This window comes from Ascaphus truei, chromosome 3 (assembly GCF_040206685.1).
Source record: "Ascaphus truei isolate aAscTru1 chromosome 3, aAscTru1.hap1, whole genome shotgun sequence".
Taxonomy (NCBI): Eukaryota; Metazoa; Chordata; class Amphibia; order Anura; family Ascaphidae; genus Ascaphus; species Ascaphus truei.
Window position 1 is genome coordinate 152578125 of NC_134485.1, and position 14749 is coordinate 152592873.

General features: G+C 48.9%; 1 protein-coding gene across 6 annotated transcripts in view; it reads left to right on the plus strand.

The window, feature by feature from the left end:
* The window catches only part of VMP1 (vacuole membrane protein 1), a 479796-nt gene that overhangs the window by 229590 nt on the left and 235457 nt on the right, over positions 1-14749 (plus strand). The gene's annotated exons all lie outside the window — the stretch shown is intronic.

Here is a 14749-nt window from a genome sequence, read left to right on the forward strand (position 1 = left end):
TATATATATACACAGTGTTCGACAAACCTATACATTTGCTCGCCCCGGGCGAGTGGATTTAACCCCCGGCCGAGTAAATATTGGCCCAAGCAGCACACGTTTGGTACTATTGGGGAGTGATCAACTAAACCATACTAATTGTGTAATGAAATAAATTTAAAAAAAATTGTCCCTGACGATGCTCCGTAATAGGAGGGACGCGTAATGATGTTGTCAGCCCCCGTTATGGGGCTGTTTTAATACAGTGTCTGTCAGCCATTCATTCTAGCTTAGCCCCATATATAAAATTTAGTGTAGCAGCTCGGTAATGGTTTCTGGGGCATATTGGCACTGAACACTTGGATGTACCATCTATTCTAAGCTATATGGTATACCATCCCTGCTGCTACTATATTTACTAGCTCATTAGGCTAGCTAGTTAAGTGGTGGGCTTATTTGCTCACCCTTGCTGTGTGCACCTTTTGTAGCCTCTAATACTCCAGTCTTAATGGTACATTGGAGTATCTACACATGAGAGGCTTTCTTGGTAGCATGAGTGACTTTATTTAATTTATTTTTAATAGTTATCACACATTTTCTTTGGTAATATGTTTTAAGTATATAACATTAAAGGTTACATTTTAAATATAGGTAGTGTGCATTTAAGTGAATTCTCTTTGGAGTACAGTCAATTGTACCCCTCACCCTTTTCCAACATACACACACACACACATATATATGTATATATGTATTTATACATGTATGTATATGTATATATATATATACACGACTATTAAGGTTATGGTGGGTAAAAAAAGTGACTAAAACCCTCCACAGTAAAGTGTGGGGGAGAGAGAGAGAGAGTGTGGGGGAGAGAGAGAGAGAGTGTGGGGGAGAGAGAGAGAGAGTGTGGGGGAGAGAGAGAGAGAGTGTGGGGGAGAGAGAGAGAGTGTGGGGGAGAGAGAGAGAGTGTGGGAGAGAGAGAGAGTGTGGGGGAGAGGGAGAGAGTGTGGGGGAGAGGGAGAGAGTGTGGGGGAGAGAGAGAGATTGTGGGGGAGAGAGAGAGAGTGTGGGGGAGAGAGGGAGAGAGTGTGAGGGAGAGAGAGAGTGTGGGGGAAAGAGAGAGTGTGGGGGAGAGAGAGAGAGAGTGTGTAGGGGGAGAGAGAGAGTGTGGGGGGGAGAGAGAGAGTGTGGGGGAGAGAGAGAGAGAGAGTGTGGGGGAGAGTGATAGTGTGGGGGAGAGTGATAGTGTGGGAGAGAGAGAGAGTGTGGGGGAGAGAGAGTGTGGGGGAGAGAGGGAGAGAGAGTGTAGGGGAGAGAAGTGTGGGGAGAGAGAGTGTGGGGGAGAGAGGGAGAGAGAGTGTAGGGGAGAGAGAGAGTGTGGGGGAGAGAGAGTGTAGGGGAGAGAGAGAGAGAGTGTGGGGAGAGAGAGAGAGTGTGGGGGAGAGAGAGAGTGGGGAGAGAGAGAAAGAGTGGGGAGAGAGAGAGTGTGGGGGAGAGAGGGAGAGAGAGTGTAGGGGAGAGAGAGTGTGGGGGAGAGGGAGAGAGAGAGAGAGAGTGTGGGAGAGAGAGAGTGTGGGGAGAGAGAGAGAGAGTGTGTTGGGGAGAGAGAGAGTGTAGGGGAGAGAGAGAGAGTGTAGGGGAAGAGAGAGAGTGTGGGGGAGAGAGAGAGTGTGGGGGAGAGAGAGAGTGTGGGGGAGAGAGAGAGTGTGGGGGAGAGAGAGAGAGTGTGGGGAGAGAGAGAGTGTGGGGGAGAGAGAGAGAGGGGTGGGGAGAGAGTGTGGGGGAGAGAGAGAGAGTGGGGGGAGAGAGAGAGATTGTGGGGGAGAGAGAGAGTGTGGGGGAGAGAGAGAGTGTGGGGGAGAGAGGGAGAGAGAGTGTAGGGGAGAGAGAGAGTGTGGGGGAGAGGGAGAGAGAGAGAGAGAGTGTGGGGAGAGAGAGAGTGTGGGGAGAGAGAGAGAGAGAGTGTGTTGGGGAGAGAGAGAGTGTAGGGGAGAGAGAGAGTGTAGGGGAGAGAGAGAGAGTGTAGGGGAAAGAGAGAGAGTGTGGGGGAGAGAGAGAGTGTGGGGGAGAGAGAGAGAGAGTGTGGGGGAGAGAGAGAGTGTGGGGGAGAGAGAGAGAGTTTGGGGGAGAGAGAGAGAGAGTGTGGGGAGAGGGAGAGAGTGGGGGAGAGAGAGAGAGAGATTGTGGGGGAGAGAGGAGAGTGTGGGGGGAGAGAGGGAGAGAGTGTGGGGGGAGAGAGGGAGAGAGAGTGTGGGGGGAGAGAGAGAGTGTGGGGGAGAGAGAGAGGTGTGTAGGGGGAGAGAGAGAGTGTGGGGGGGGAGAGAGTGTGGGCGAGGAGAGAGAGAGTGTGGGGGAGAGAGAGAGAGAGTGTGGGGGAGAGTGATAGTGTGGGGGAGAGTGTAGTGTGGGGGAGAGTGATAGTGTGGGAGAGAGAGACTGTGGGGGGAGAGAGAGAGTGTGGGGGGGAGAGGAGTGTGGGGGTGAGAGAGAGAGTGTGGGGGAGAGAGGGGAGAGGGAGGAGAGTGTTGGGGAGGAGAGGAGGTGTGGGGAGAGTGAGAGGAGAGTTGGGTGAGAGAGAGAGTGTGGGGGAGAGAGTGAGTGTGGGGGGTGAGTGAGTGTGGGGGAGAGGGAGAGAGAGTGTAGGGGAGAGAGAGAGAGTGTGGGGGAGAGAGAGAGTGGGGGGAGAGAGAGAAAGAGTGGGGAGAGAGAGAGAGAGTGTGGGGGAGAGAGAGAGAGTGTGGGGGGAGAGAGTGAGTGTGGGGGAGAGAGAGAGAGTGTGGGGGGAGAGAGAGAGTGTGGGGGAGAGAGAGAGAGTGTGGGGGAGAGAGAGAGAGTGTGGGGGAGAGAGGGAGAGTGTAGGGGAGAGAGAGAGTGTGGGGGTGGGGGAGGAGAGTGAGAGTGTGGGGAGAGGAGAGTGTGGGGAGAGAGAGGAGAGTGAGTGTGTGTGGGGAGGTAGTGAGTGTGTGGGGAGGAGTGAGAGTGTGTGGGAGGGAGTGTGTGTGTAGGGGATGAGAGAGAGTGTAGGGGAAAGAGAGAGAGTGTGGGGAGAGAGAGTGTGTGTGGGGAGAGGGTGTGTGGGGGGGAGGTGAGTGTGTGTGGGGGGGGAGAGTGAGTGTGGGGGAGAGTGAGAGTGTGTGGGGGGGGGAGAGTGTGGTGTGTGGGGGAGAGTGTGAGTGTGGGGGAGGAGTGGTGTGTGGGGGGGGGAGAGGTGTGGGGGGGGGGAGAGGTTGTGGGGGAGGAGAGAGTGTGTGGGGGGAGGGGAGTGAGTGTGTGGGGGGAGAGTGAGAGTGTGGGGGAGTGAGGGAGAGGAGAGTGTGGGGGGGTGAGAGTGTGGGGGGGAGAGTGAGAGGAGTGTGGGGGGAGAGAGAGTGAGAGAGAGTGTGTGGGGGGGGAGAGAGAGAGTGTGGGGGGGGGGAGAGAGAGAGTTTGGGGGGAGAGAGCGCGTGTGGGGGGGAGAGAGAGAGTGTGGGGGGAGAGAGTGTGGGGAGACAGAGGAGAGAAACGGTGGGTGACACACACAGAGGGTGGGTGATACACAGAGAGAGAGAGGCTGGGTGAGTGACTGGCTGGGTGAGTGGTTTGCTGGGTGAGTGGCTGGGTGGGGCAGGGGTGACTGGGTGGGTGGGTGAGTGACTGACACTGACTGGGGGTGGGGGGGGTGACTGACACTGACTGGGGGTGGGGGGGTGACTGACACTGTCTGGGGGTGGGGGGTGACTGACACTGACTGGGGGTGGGGGGGGTGACTGACACTGACTGGGGGTGGGGGGGGTGACTGACACTGACTGGGGGTGGGGGGGTGACTGATTCTGACTGGGGGTGGGGGGTGACTGACACTGACTGGGGGTGGGGGGTGACTGACACTGACAGGGGGTGGGGGTGACTGACACTGACTGGGGGTGGGGGGGTGACTGACACTGACTGGGGGTGGGGGGGTGACTGAGACTGACTGGGGGTGGGGGGTGACTGACACTGACTGGGGGGGGGGTTCTGACTGGGGGGGAGGTTACTGATTGGGGGGGGTACCTCTGGTGTCACACACATACACATACTCCCATACACACATACATTCATTCACACACACACACACATTCTCACACACACACACATACACATTCTCACACACACACAGGGGAGGAAAGGCCGCGACCAGCACCACGCTCCTCCCCCACCCACCCGCGCCCATCTCCCGCTCGTGTGGGGGGCAGGCCGACATCCACCCCCCCCAATCAGCAGGGTGGGTGGGAGGCACGTGGCGAGGTATCCCCCTCTGGGCGCCCCAGGTGACAGTCAGCCCCGCCGTGGCCGCCACTGCCCTGCTCCCCTCGCCGGCATGTCACAGTGCACGGCCAAGCTGCAGGCTGCTTCTTCCCCCCCAGCCCGCGGCGGCATGAAGTGCGTGGGGGGGGGGGGCCAGGCCGACATCCCCCCACCTCATGCGGCGGCTGCGCCATCATGAAGGTAGCTGGCGCATGGGAGGTACGTGGTGAGGGCCGAGCCCCCATCCGCAATCCAACCGGGCTGCAGCAGCGGGGACCTCCCGCCCCGGACATCGATCGGTGGATCGAGGGGAAGGGGACAGGAGGAGGGGAAGGGGACAGGAGCAGGAGGAGGGGACAGGAGCAGGGGAAGGGGACAGGAGCAGGGGAAGGGGACAGGAGAGCTGCCGCGGTGGGGAGTAGGGAGCCATGTGGGGACCAGGGGGATCGCAGGGAAGGAGCAGAGGGGCCACAGCATGGAGAGTACTTACTCTCCAACAGATCTCCAGGCAGAAAGAATGGCCGCTCGTTGGGGGCGGGCTCATATAGAGCCTGGCCGCGCGCCCACAAAGCCTGGGAGCGTGCGCCAATCAGCGGTCAGGTAGGGGGAGTTTTTTTTTTTTTAGCGCGAGCAGGGAAATTTCAGCGCGAACGGGGGAATTAAAAAAAAAACCACACGTGCTGCTTGGGCCAATATTTACACGCCCGGGGGTTAAATCCAGCCGCCCCGGGCGAGTAAATGTATAGGATTGTCGAACACTGTATATATATATATATATATATATATATATATATATATATATATATATATATATATATACACAGTGTTCGACAAACCTATACATTTGCTCGCCCCGGGCGAATGGATTTAACCCCCGGCCGAGTAAATATTGGCCCAAGCAGCACACGTTTGGTACTATTGGGGAGTGATCAACTAAACCATACTAATTGTGTAATAAAATAAATTTAAAAAAAATTGTCCCTGACGATGCTCCGTAATAGGAGGGACGCGTAATGATGTTGTCAGCCCCCGTTATGGGGCTGTTTTAATACAGTGTCTGTCAGCCATTCATTCTAGCTTAGCCCCATATATAAAATTTAGTGTAGCAGCTCGGTAATGGTTTCTGGGGCATATTGGCACTGAACACTTGGATGTACCATCTATTCTAAGCTATATGGTATACCATCCCTGCTGCTACTATATTTACTAGCTCATTAGGCTAGCTAGTTAAGTGGTGGGCTTATTTGCTCACCCTTGCTGTGTGCACCTTTTGTAGCCTCTAATACTCCAGTCTTAATGGTACATTGGAGTATCTACACATGAGAGGCTTTCTTGGTAGCATGAGTGACTTTATTTAATTTATTTTTAATAGTTATCACACATTTTCTTTGGTAATATGTTTTAAGTATATAACATTAAAGGTTACATTTTAAATATAGGTAGTGTGCATTTAAGTGAATTCTCTTTGGAGTACAGTCAATTGTACCCCTCACCCTTTTCCAACATACACACACACACACATATATATGTATATATGTATTTATACATGTATGTATATGTATATATATATATACACGACTATTAAGGTTATGGTGGGTAAAAAAAGTGACTAAAACCCTCCACAGTAAAGCATAAAGCAACTGTAAATATTCCTGTATATTCATTTGCATGTCTTAGACAGGTCTGCAACCCTGTTTGCTGGGTGATAATTGTGAAAGACAAGGTTGCAGACCTGTCTAAGACATGCAAATGAATATACAGGAATATTTACAGTTGCTATATATATATATATATATATATATATATATATATATATATATATATATATATATATATATATATATGTATATATATATATATGTATATGTATATAGTTCAGAATAAATGAGTTCTTCAGTATTAGGTGATACCTTTTTTATTGGACTAACAATTTATGTCATAGGACAAGCTTTCGAGAGTTCTCCTCTCTTCTTCAGGTCAAGCAATACTGATATACAAAGGATTCAATGGCTAAAGCAGTGACTTTCTCTCCCCCCCAGCATCCCTTCCCCTCCCCACCTTTCTTTGACACTGTCCCCCTGGCTTCAAACACTTAACACCCTACCTTATCTACAGTCAATATCTGTTTTTTTTCCCTCTCTCTACACTGCTTTAGCCATTGAATCCTTTGTATATCAGTATTGCTGACCTGAAGAAGAGAGGAGAACTCTCGAAAGCTTGTCCTATGACATAAATTGTTAGTCCAATAAAAAAGGTATCACCTAATACTGAAGAACTCATTTATTCTGCACTATCGCAACTGGACTAACACGGCTATTTTCTACTTTATATATGTATATGTATATATATGTATACCTATACCTTACCTATATATATATATGTGTATACTGTATGTGTATATATGTGTGTATATATATATATATATATATTTATATATTTGGTGTATGTGCCTGTTTTCTTCTAATACACTTTTTGGATACAACTGAGTGTGCTGTCTCTTCCTTGCTTTTTGGCCCTGGGGCTCTGGATCTGCCTGGTAAGGAGCTTATTTATCCCTACTGTTTGTATGGGATAAGCACCTACTTTTCTGCAATATGTGTGTGCCAACTGCCTTTTCTTTATATATATAAATATATATATATATATATATATATATATATATATATATATATATATTATGTATTATGTATTGCCGGCCCGAGGATGAGAGACGAACTCTCGAAAGCCTGTCCAAAGACATCAATTGTTAGTCCAAAAATAAAAAGTATCACCTAATACTGAAGAACACATTTATTCTGCACTATATATACACACACAAAACACAAAAGTAGCGCTGGCTGAACCAATGTGCTATGAAAGCGTTGTTGCACTGTGGAAAGTGTGGTGTTAAGGTGACATGTCAAGTATACTGTATACAGTCTAATGTGTCAAGTATATGTAATGTGTCTACAGTCAGGTATATACAGCTCACAGAAACATTCCAAATAGTTAATTAGATTTTAAGTTCTGTTGCCATTGATGCCTATGATATCATACTTGCAGTTATTAATTCAAGGACCCCCATTTTATCTGTCAGGCTTCTTACATTAGCAAGCACGCATTTAATTTTTTTTTTAGTCTGTACTATTATCTTATCTGCTCCTTCCTTTCTGCTCCCACTTGGTTTAGTCTTTAGAAGTTTTCTAGTATTTGTATTTACTGTGGGTGTCTCGCTGCTTGCCAAACTTGAACTTTCTACGTACCTCCATGACACCTTGATATTTCCTCATTTATTCTATTTAGTTTATCTGTTTCTTGTCCCTCCCCCCTCCATCCTAGTTTAAAATCTCCTCCAACCTTTTTAACATTCTCCCCCCTAGCACAGAAGATCCCTCTTCATTGAGGTGCAAATTGCACCTCTCAGAAAAGGAGTTCCAGTGCTCTAAAAACCTCAAACTCTCCTTCCTACACCACTTTCTTAGCCATGCATTAACCTCCCTAATCTCCAACTGTCTCCCTGGGGTAGTGCATGGCACTGGTAATATTTCAGAAAATACTACCTTGGAGGTCCTTGACTTAAGCTTTTGGCCTACATCCCTGAAATCATTTTTTTAGGACCCTCTATCTTTCTCTAACTTTGTCATTGGTGCCAACGTGTACCAAGACCACCGGGTCAGTCCCAGCCCCTCCCAACAATCTGTCTACCCGATCCGAAATGTGTCGAACCCGAGCACCCGGGAGACAACAAACTGTTTGGTTCATGCGATCATTTTTTTGCCCTATCTACCTTCCTAATAATGGAGTCCCCTACCACCACAATATTTCTTGATATCTGAGCATCCTGAGTCCCCACTGTGCTGGAGGAACTATTCCCCTAGCTGCTAGAGGAATCCATCTCCCCCAGCCTTGCCATTTCTGCCCGGAGACACCCAATATCTTCACTTACAGCCGCGGCCCCTTTTATTGTGATGCTCGACTAGGGACGGATTAAAAACACAATGGCAAGCTTCAGAAACTGAATGACTCTGTAGAGGTGTCTGTCGATAAGAGGTTCAAATCCTTGAGCGAGCCTTGTGTGTGTGCGTGGGGGAGGGGGGCACAGGGTACAGCTGCAGGAAGGATTAGCTGTACTGCAGTTCAAAGAAATGACATAATTTCAAAAGGGAGTTCATCATAATAATTTCATCCCTACACCCCCAAATACAGTACATAAAAAGCACACAAATCAACCATGTGCAGTCAAACGCACAGGGTCGCCGTCAAAAGCCACAGCACAGATTGAATATCGTAATATCAAGTTGGTATAGGCAGGTTTGTGGAGAAAACAAAAATAAAAAATGAGGAGAATTTTTATTTTTTTTGGTCACTCACTCTTGAACTTTGCAAGCAAGCAGTGGTGAATTTACAGGTGCATGCACAGTAATCATCAGCTATCAAGCAGGAATGTGATTGAAACCAGAAAGACACACATTCAAAGGAATGGTGTGGGAGAGGTGTACTGCACTGTGGATAAGATAAGAAGTTGAAATACTGCAGTGCAGTAAATTAGCCTGTGTGTGCGGGGGCGAGCGAGGGGGGAGTGCTGTATATGCCGAAATGTGATACTGTTACAGTACTGGACCTGCCTATGCGTTTCAACAATTTTCAAATGAGACATACAGTACAGCATTGCAAATGCATGTATAAATATGCAAATTTACAATTACTGCGTGCGCACACGCAGACTGTGTACTGTCATAGGTTGAACTGCTAAAGTATTAGACTTTGAAGACAACACCTCGCGAACACCCCCCTGAGTTTTTAGACGGTATTGCAGTATTGCACACAGCGATAATAAAATGCTAATACATTACGAGCGCTAAAATACCGCAATACACTCCGGACAAAAAAAAACCATATTGCATCTGCCCACAGTTATCAGAATTGCGCCGCTACAGCCACACGAGGCTAAAGGCGGCCGCCACTGTAATATGTCAAATCTATTGAGATGGGCCAGCTCAGAACTGCCAGCCTCTTACTCTTCCCCCTGATTCCCTTTCTAAGTGTTACCCAAGTACCTACCTGCTCCTCATTCACAGCGCCACCATCTGCACCACTAGTCCCAGCCAGTGAGCAATAAACTCCATTCAAATTGTCAATGTCTCCCAATATTGCAAGTTTCCTCTTCAGATCAGCAAACTCTGACTCTAAAGAGACCACCTGGTTATAGGAAGGACCACCTGGTTCTAGGAAGGACGGCCACTTTAACCAAAACAATTAAGAAAATAAAGGTATTTGGAAAGAATGATGGTCTTGTGTTCATATACCAATTAGCTACAACGTAATTATCTATTTGTACTTAATTATTTATCTAATATTGATTGTATCAGTCTGATTTTTTTTTATTCAAACAAAAAAAGAAAGCACAGCGCATCATACAAAATGACACAACATATAGTGCAATACAGGCATACCCCGCATTAACGTACACAATGGGACCAGAGTATGTATGTAAAGCGAAAATGTACTTAATGAAGCACTCCCTTTTTCCCATTTATCGATGCATGTTCTGCACTGCAATCGTCATATACGCGCATAACTGAAGTAAATAATGCATTTGTAACAGGCTGTGACAAGGGGAGGAAGGGGTTAAACTGATTTGCTATGCATTACTGTGTTTGCCCTGTCCCAGACGGTTTTGTCCCCTATTGGCAAGCCATTCCCTGATTGCTATATTAAAAGTCAAAATGCATTGCTTGCCATACCCTCTAATCGACACATGATGGCGGTATAGAATCCGGCATTTCAATGAGAAATACTAATTCTAGAACGAAAGCACCCACAAACCTGATTTTTGAGTACAGTAAGACACCACATGCACCTACATATAAAAATTACAGTTATAACACAAACGGAACATGTTGTTTTAATAAAGTGTGTAAAAACTGCAGATCTTAAATGTAAGGCAGGATGTATATTGGAAAGCCGGAGAGGAATTCCAAGGATATACAGCTGTGAGATGTGTGAACGAGCTGGGGTATTTTTATGACTGAGCCTCAAAGGGATTTAGCTGATTTAGCATCTCCCTGTCTAAAAGAGTGTCAGTCATGAAAAGACCCAGAGACCCATAATATATACACGGCCGGCATGCTGATGTATAACAGATGTCAGGCTATTGACATCTCTAGGTCAAAAATCAGACTCAGTGGTGCCAAGGTATGGGTGTATCCCAGGTATGCTAAGTGGCATGGGTGTTAACCTGACCCATGCGCCCTGCCCACCGGACAGCTCTTCTGACCGTTCTTATGAGCTGTGGGCAACCTGGCTATTGGTGGGGTTTTTTGTTCCCACGAGGTGATTGGATCCACATGTTAAAGATAGCTTTGGCCAGTCTATAACTATGGCTCCCCAGGTATCCCCAGTGTGATTCCTGAATTGTGATCCATGATGTAAAGATGCAAGACTTTGTTCCAGCACAGCGGCAACTGGTCCAGGAGTGAAGGGGTTAATAACAACGTAACCAAGAATTTGCCCCAAACTTCGGAATTCGTTAGCCCTGGTGACTCTGGAACGAATTCTAACGAAGTTCCACGAAATACTTTGAGGTGGCTGAGATATCAGATCAGCAACTTGTGATCTGGCCACAGAACTTTTAAACCAAGGCTGCATTTCTTGCATTTGCAAGCAAAGGACAATTTATTTTGTTCCAAGGACAATTTATTTAGTTCCCTTATCCTAGTAAGTGTTGTTTTAAGTGTATTCTGCAGATGTTGTGTGTTTGTCTATTAAGGAAATAAATCACAATTTATTTTGCAACTTGTTCTGTTCAATCAAGTACCCAGAAATATAAATGTGTTGATAAAGTTGGTGTCCATCGTGGTGGGATACTGATTGAACCTATATTGCAGTTTCCTGCGGGGCTCTATAATATAGTGAGGACCTTGTAGCTTGCATGCTCCTCAGACAAGTAGCAACTGACACACACTTCTAAAGAGCACGAGAGACTTCACTGTTCCCTTCACCCATACCCCGATGGCGCCATGAGCGATCGCTCAGGAAGGTTCAGGTCGTGTACCAGAGAGAAAGTCGTGGAGAGATGTGCAGGGTATGGCTTACCGACAAATGGGCAGTCGAAGGCACAACTGGAGGAGGATTTGGAGCATCATGAGGACCACATGGTCCTACCAGAGGGGCAAGTCCCCGTAGCTGCTGTGGTGGAGGCCTCTAATCAGCCCGGAGTGCAGGAGGTCCCGCCAGCTCCTGGGCTCAAAGACATGAGGAGAGTGCTAGTAACCCCGTCCCCCGTTGTGTTTGGCTTGGCGCCAGGGGTTGCGGACGAGGTAGCAGCTGCGGCTGCCGAGTGTGCTGTCCCTGGGCTCACTGCACTTCTGGCTACATGGGGAATGGGTGATAGCACTGCGGAGCGGGTACAGCTCCTGACAGCAGTGCTCGGGAGAACCCACAACTCCTACCTTGAAAACGGGGAACAAAGTCTTTCCCGGGTGGATCATCACAGCTTCAGCAAGTTCGTGGATGGCACAGATTACCTCGATGCGTTCCTGAATGACTTCGAGACGCAGTGTTCCCGGTTCCGTATCCCAAGAAGGGACTGGGTGGTCAGACTGCGACCACTGTTATCTGGCAAAGCCAAACAAATTGTGATGGGTATTCCACGGGTGGATGCCGATGACTATGGTCATGTGAAAAGCAAGCTGCTAACCCAGTATGCCCTGACCCCAGAATCTTACAGGGGCAAGTTCCGGATGGGGGGGGTACACCCCGGAGAGTTATACAGCACCTATGCCAGTAGGATGGCTTTGCACAGGACCCGATGGGTGGAGAGGAATGGGGTTACAAAATTCCATACCCTGCTGGACTTATTCTTTCAAGAGCAGCTGCTGCAGCAGTTTACCACAGATGTGAGGGGATGTGTCTATGACCATAATCCTCAGACCTATAAGTATGCAGTGAAAATGGCAGATGAGTATGTGGCCAGCCGAGTTGCAATGAAGGACCCTGTAGCACCCAAAGGAGCGGGCCGTGCGGCCCAGGACGCCAAAACTACCCCTCAATAGACACCAGCCTGCGGCAGCAAACAACACACCCAAGGCTGCAGAGTTCAAGCATGAGAGGCGGTGTTATTCCTCTAATAAAGTTGGACATCTCAGGCCAAATTGTCCGGACCAGGACCGGTCCAAGGAACCCCATCAGGGGCAATGCTCACCAGCTGCGAGGCTGGTCGCCCGTGTGCGACTGGCACACACAGAGGAGCCAAGTACAGCCGTGGAACCAGCCCACAGAGGGATGCCCAGCGTAGAGACTGCACTTGCCCCCTCGGGACCAGCAGCGAAGAGCGGAGGACATCAGGTTGCTCCAGTCGGGATGCAGCCCAACGATGTCCGGCAGAAGCATCTGCGGAAGGTGACAATCGAAGACCGGCAGGCGGACGGCTTGCTAGACTCCGGTGCCACCGTGACTGGTTCGCCCTGATATGGTGCGGCCAGACGATTGGCTCCCAGGCACCGGGATGCAAGTGACTGTACCAGACAAAGGACCGCGGTCACTCAGGTTGCCCGGGTCTTTTTGGACTGGGGTGTCAGACGTGGCATGAGGGAGGTGGGGGTTTTGCCTGGGTTAGATGCCGAGGTCTTGCTGGGTAACGACCTAGGACACGTTACCTGTATTTTTACCACTGAGCTGGCACCTGTTGCAGCTATCACCAGGAGCCAGTCAGCAAGGATCGCAGCAGAACCAGCCCCTGTCCCCCTGCATTTGGGACCCACAGTTCCAGTAGTCTCTGCGGAGACCAGACAGGTAAGCCAAACTCAGTCGCTTTCTGACACTGACTTACTGTTCCCTGTACCAGTTCCCTGTCCCCCTGACTAAGATGTGACCAGGGGGGGGGGGCAGAGTTAGGTGCCCAGTTTAGGGATGCGGTGCGATCTGATCCCAGCTTGGAGGGCATGAGACTGTGGGCATCCGAGTCTAAGCCAAACAAGGGGTCTGATTACTTCTTGTGGCACTGCAGACTCCTGTATAGAGAGCAAGGGACCACCGGGTTAGATGAGGTATGGATGGGAAAGAGACAGCTAGGGGTACCCCGGGAGTGTAGGCAGCGGGACATCAGGGGGTCGCTAGGACGTGAGTCCGGCTGTTGCAGCGTTACTACTGGCCGGGGCATCCATTGAGTTGGCAGAGTTCTGCCGATGCTGTGACGCCTGCCAGCGAGGAGGTAAGGCGGGTGACCGTGTGAAGGCATCCCTGAACCCGTTACCGGTAATAGGGGAACCCTTTCAGCGGGTACATAGTTATATAGTTACATAGTAGATGAGGTTGAAAAAAAGACGTACGTCCAAGTTCAACCTATGCTAAATTTAGACAACAGATATTTTATCCTTTATCTATACTTACTTATTGATCCAGAGGAAGGCAAACAAAAAACCCCAGAGTCATATCATCCAATGATGTCTCATAAGGGGAAAAATAAATTCCTTCCTGACTCCAAGAATTGGCAATCGGAGTAATCTCTGGATCAACATATTTCCCATGTATACAGAGGCGGCACACTTTAAGCCTCACTTGGCTAGTGCTGCAAGCCGGGAGGTTTCCCGGCTTGCTCGTTTCTTGCCCTCCGCGTGGCGCGCGTCATCGATGCGCGGTCACGCTTCATCGGGAGCGTGCGCGCATGGCGCGCGTGCCCAGGGCTCCCCAAGGGAGCCCTGGTGTCCCGCGATGTGGGGGATTGCGGTGGGGGGATCCGGCGGACCCGGAGAGGGGAGGGGGAAGCCCTGATCAAAGGACCGATCCTCCGAGGCTCCGGCGCGCGCCCGGGACACCTCGGCACGCGCCCTGTTTCTGTCGCGGCCGAGACCGGGCAAAGGTAAGAATAAACTCGGCCGCGACAGTACTTATTTGCATAGTTACATAGTAGATGAGGTTGAAAAAAGACATACGTCCATCAAGGTCAACCTATGCTAAATTTAGACAACAGATACTTTATTCTATATCTATACTTATTGATCCAGAGGAAGGCAAACAAAAAACCCCATTAAGGGGAAAAATTAATTCCTTCCTGACTCCAAGAATTGCAATCGGATGAATCCCTGGATCAACATCCTTCCCATGTATACTTATTTGGTATATCCCTGTATACCTTTCCTATCTAAAAAGATGTCCAACCTTTTTTTGAACAAATCTATTGTATCTGCCATCACAGTCTCCATGGGTAATGAATTCCACATTTTAACTGCCCTTACTGTAAAGGACCCTTTCTTTTGTTGCTGGTGAAATCTCCTTTCCTCCAACCTTAAGGGATGGCCCCGGGTCCTTTGTACTCCCCTTGGGATGAATAGTTCTTTTGAAAGCTCCTTTTATTGTCCCCGAATATATTTGTATATAGTTATCATATCCCCTCCTAGACGCCTCTTTTCTAATGTAAATAAATCTAATTTAGCTTGCCTCTCCTCATAAGTTAGATTGTCCATCCCATTTATTAATTTGGTGGCTCTTCTCTGCACTCTCTCTAGTTCCATAATGTCTTTTCTTTGGA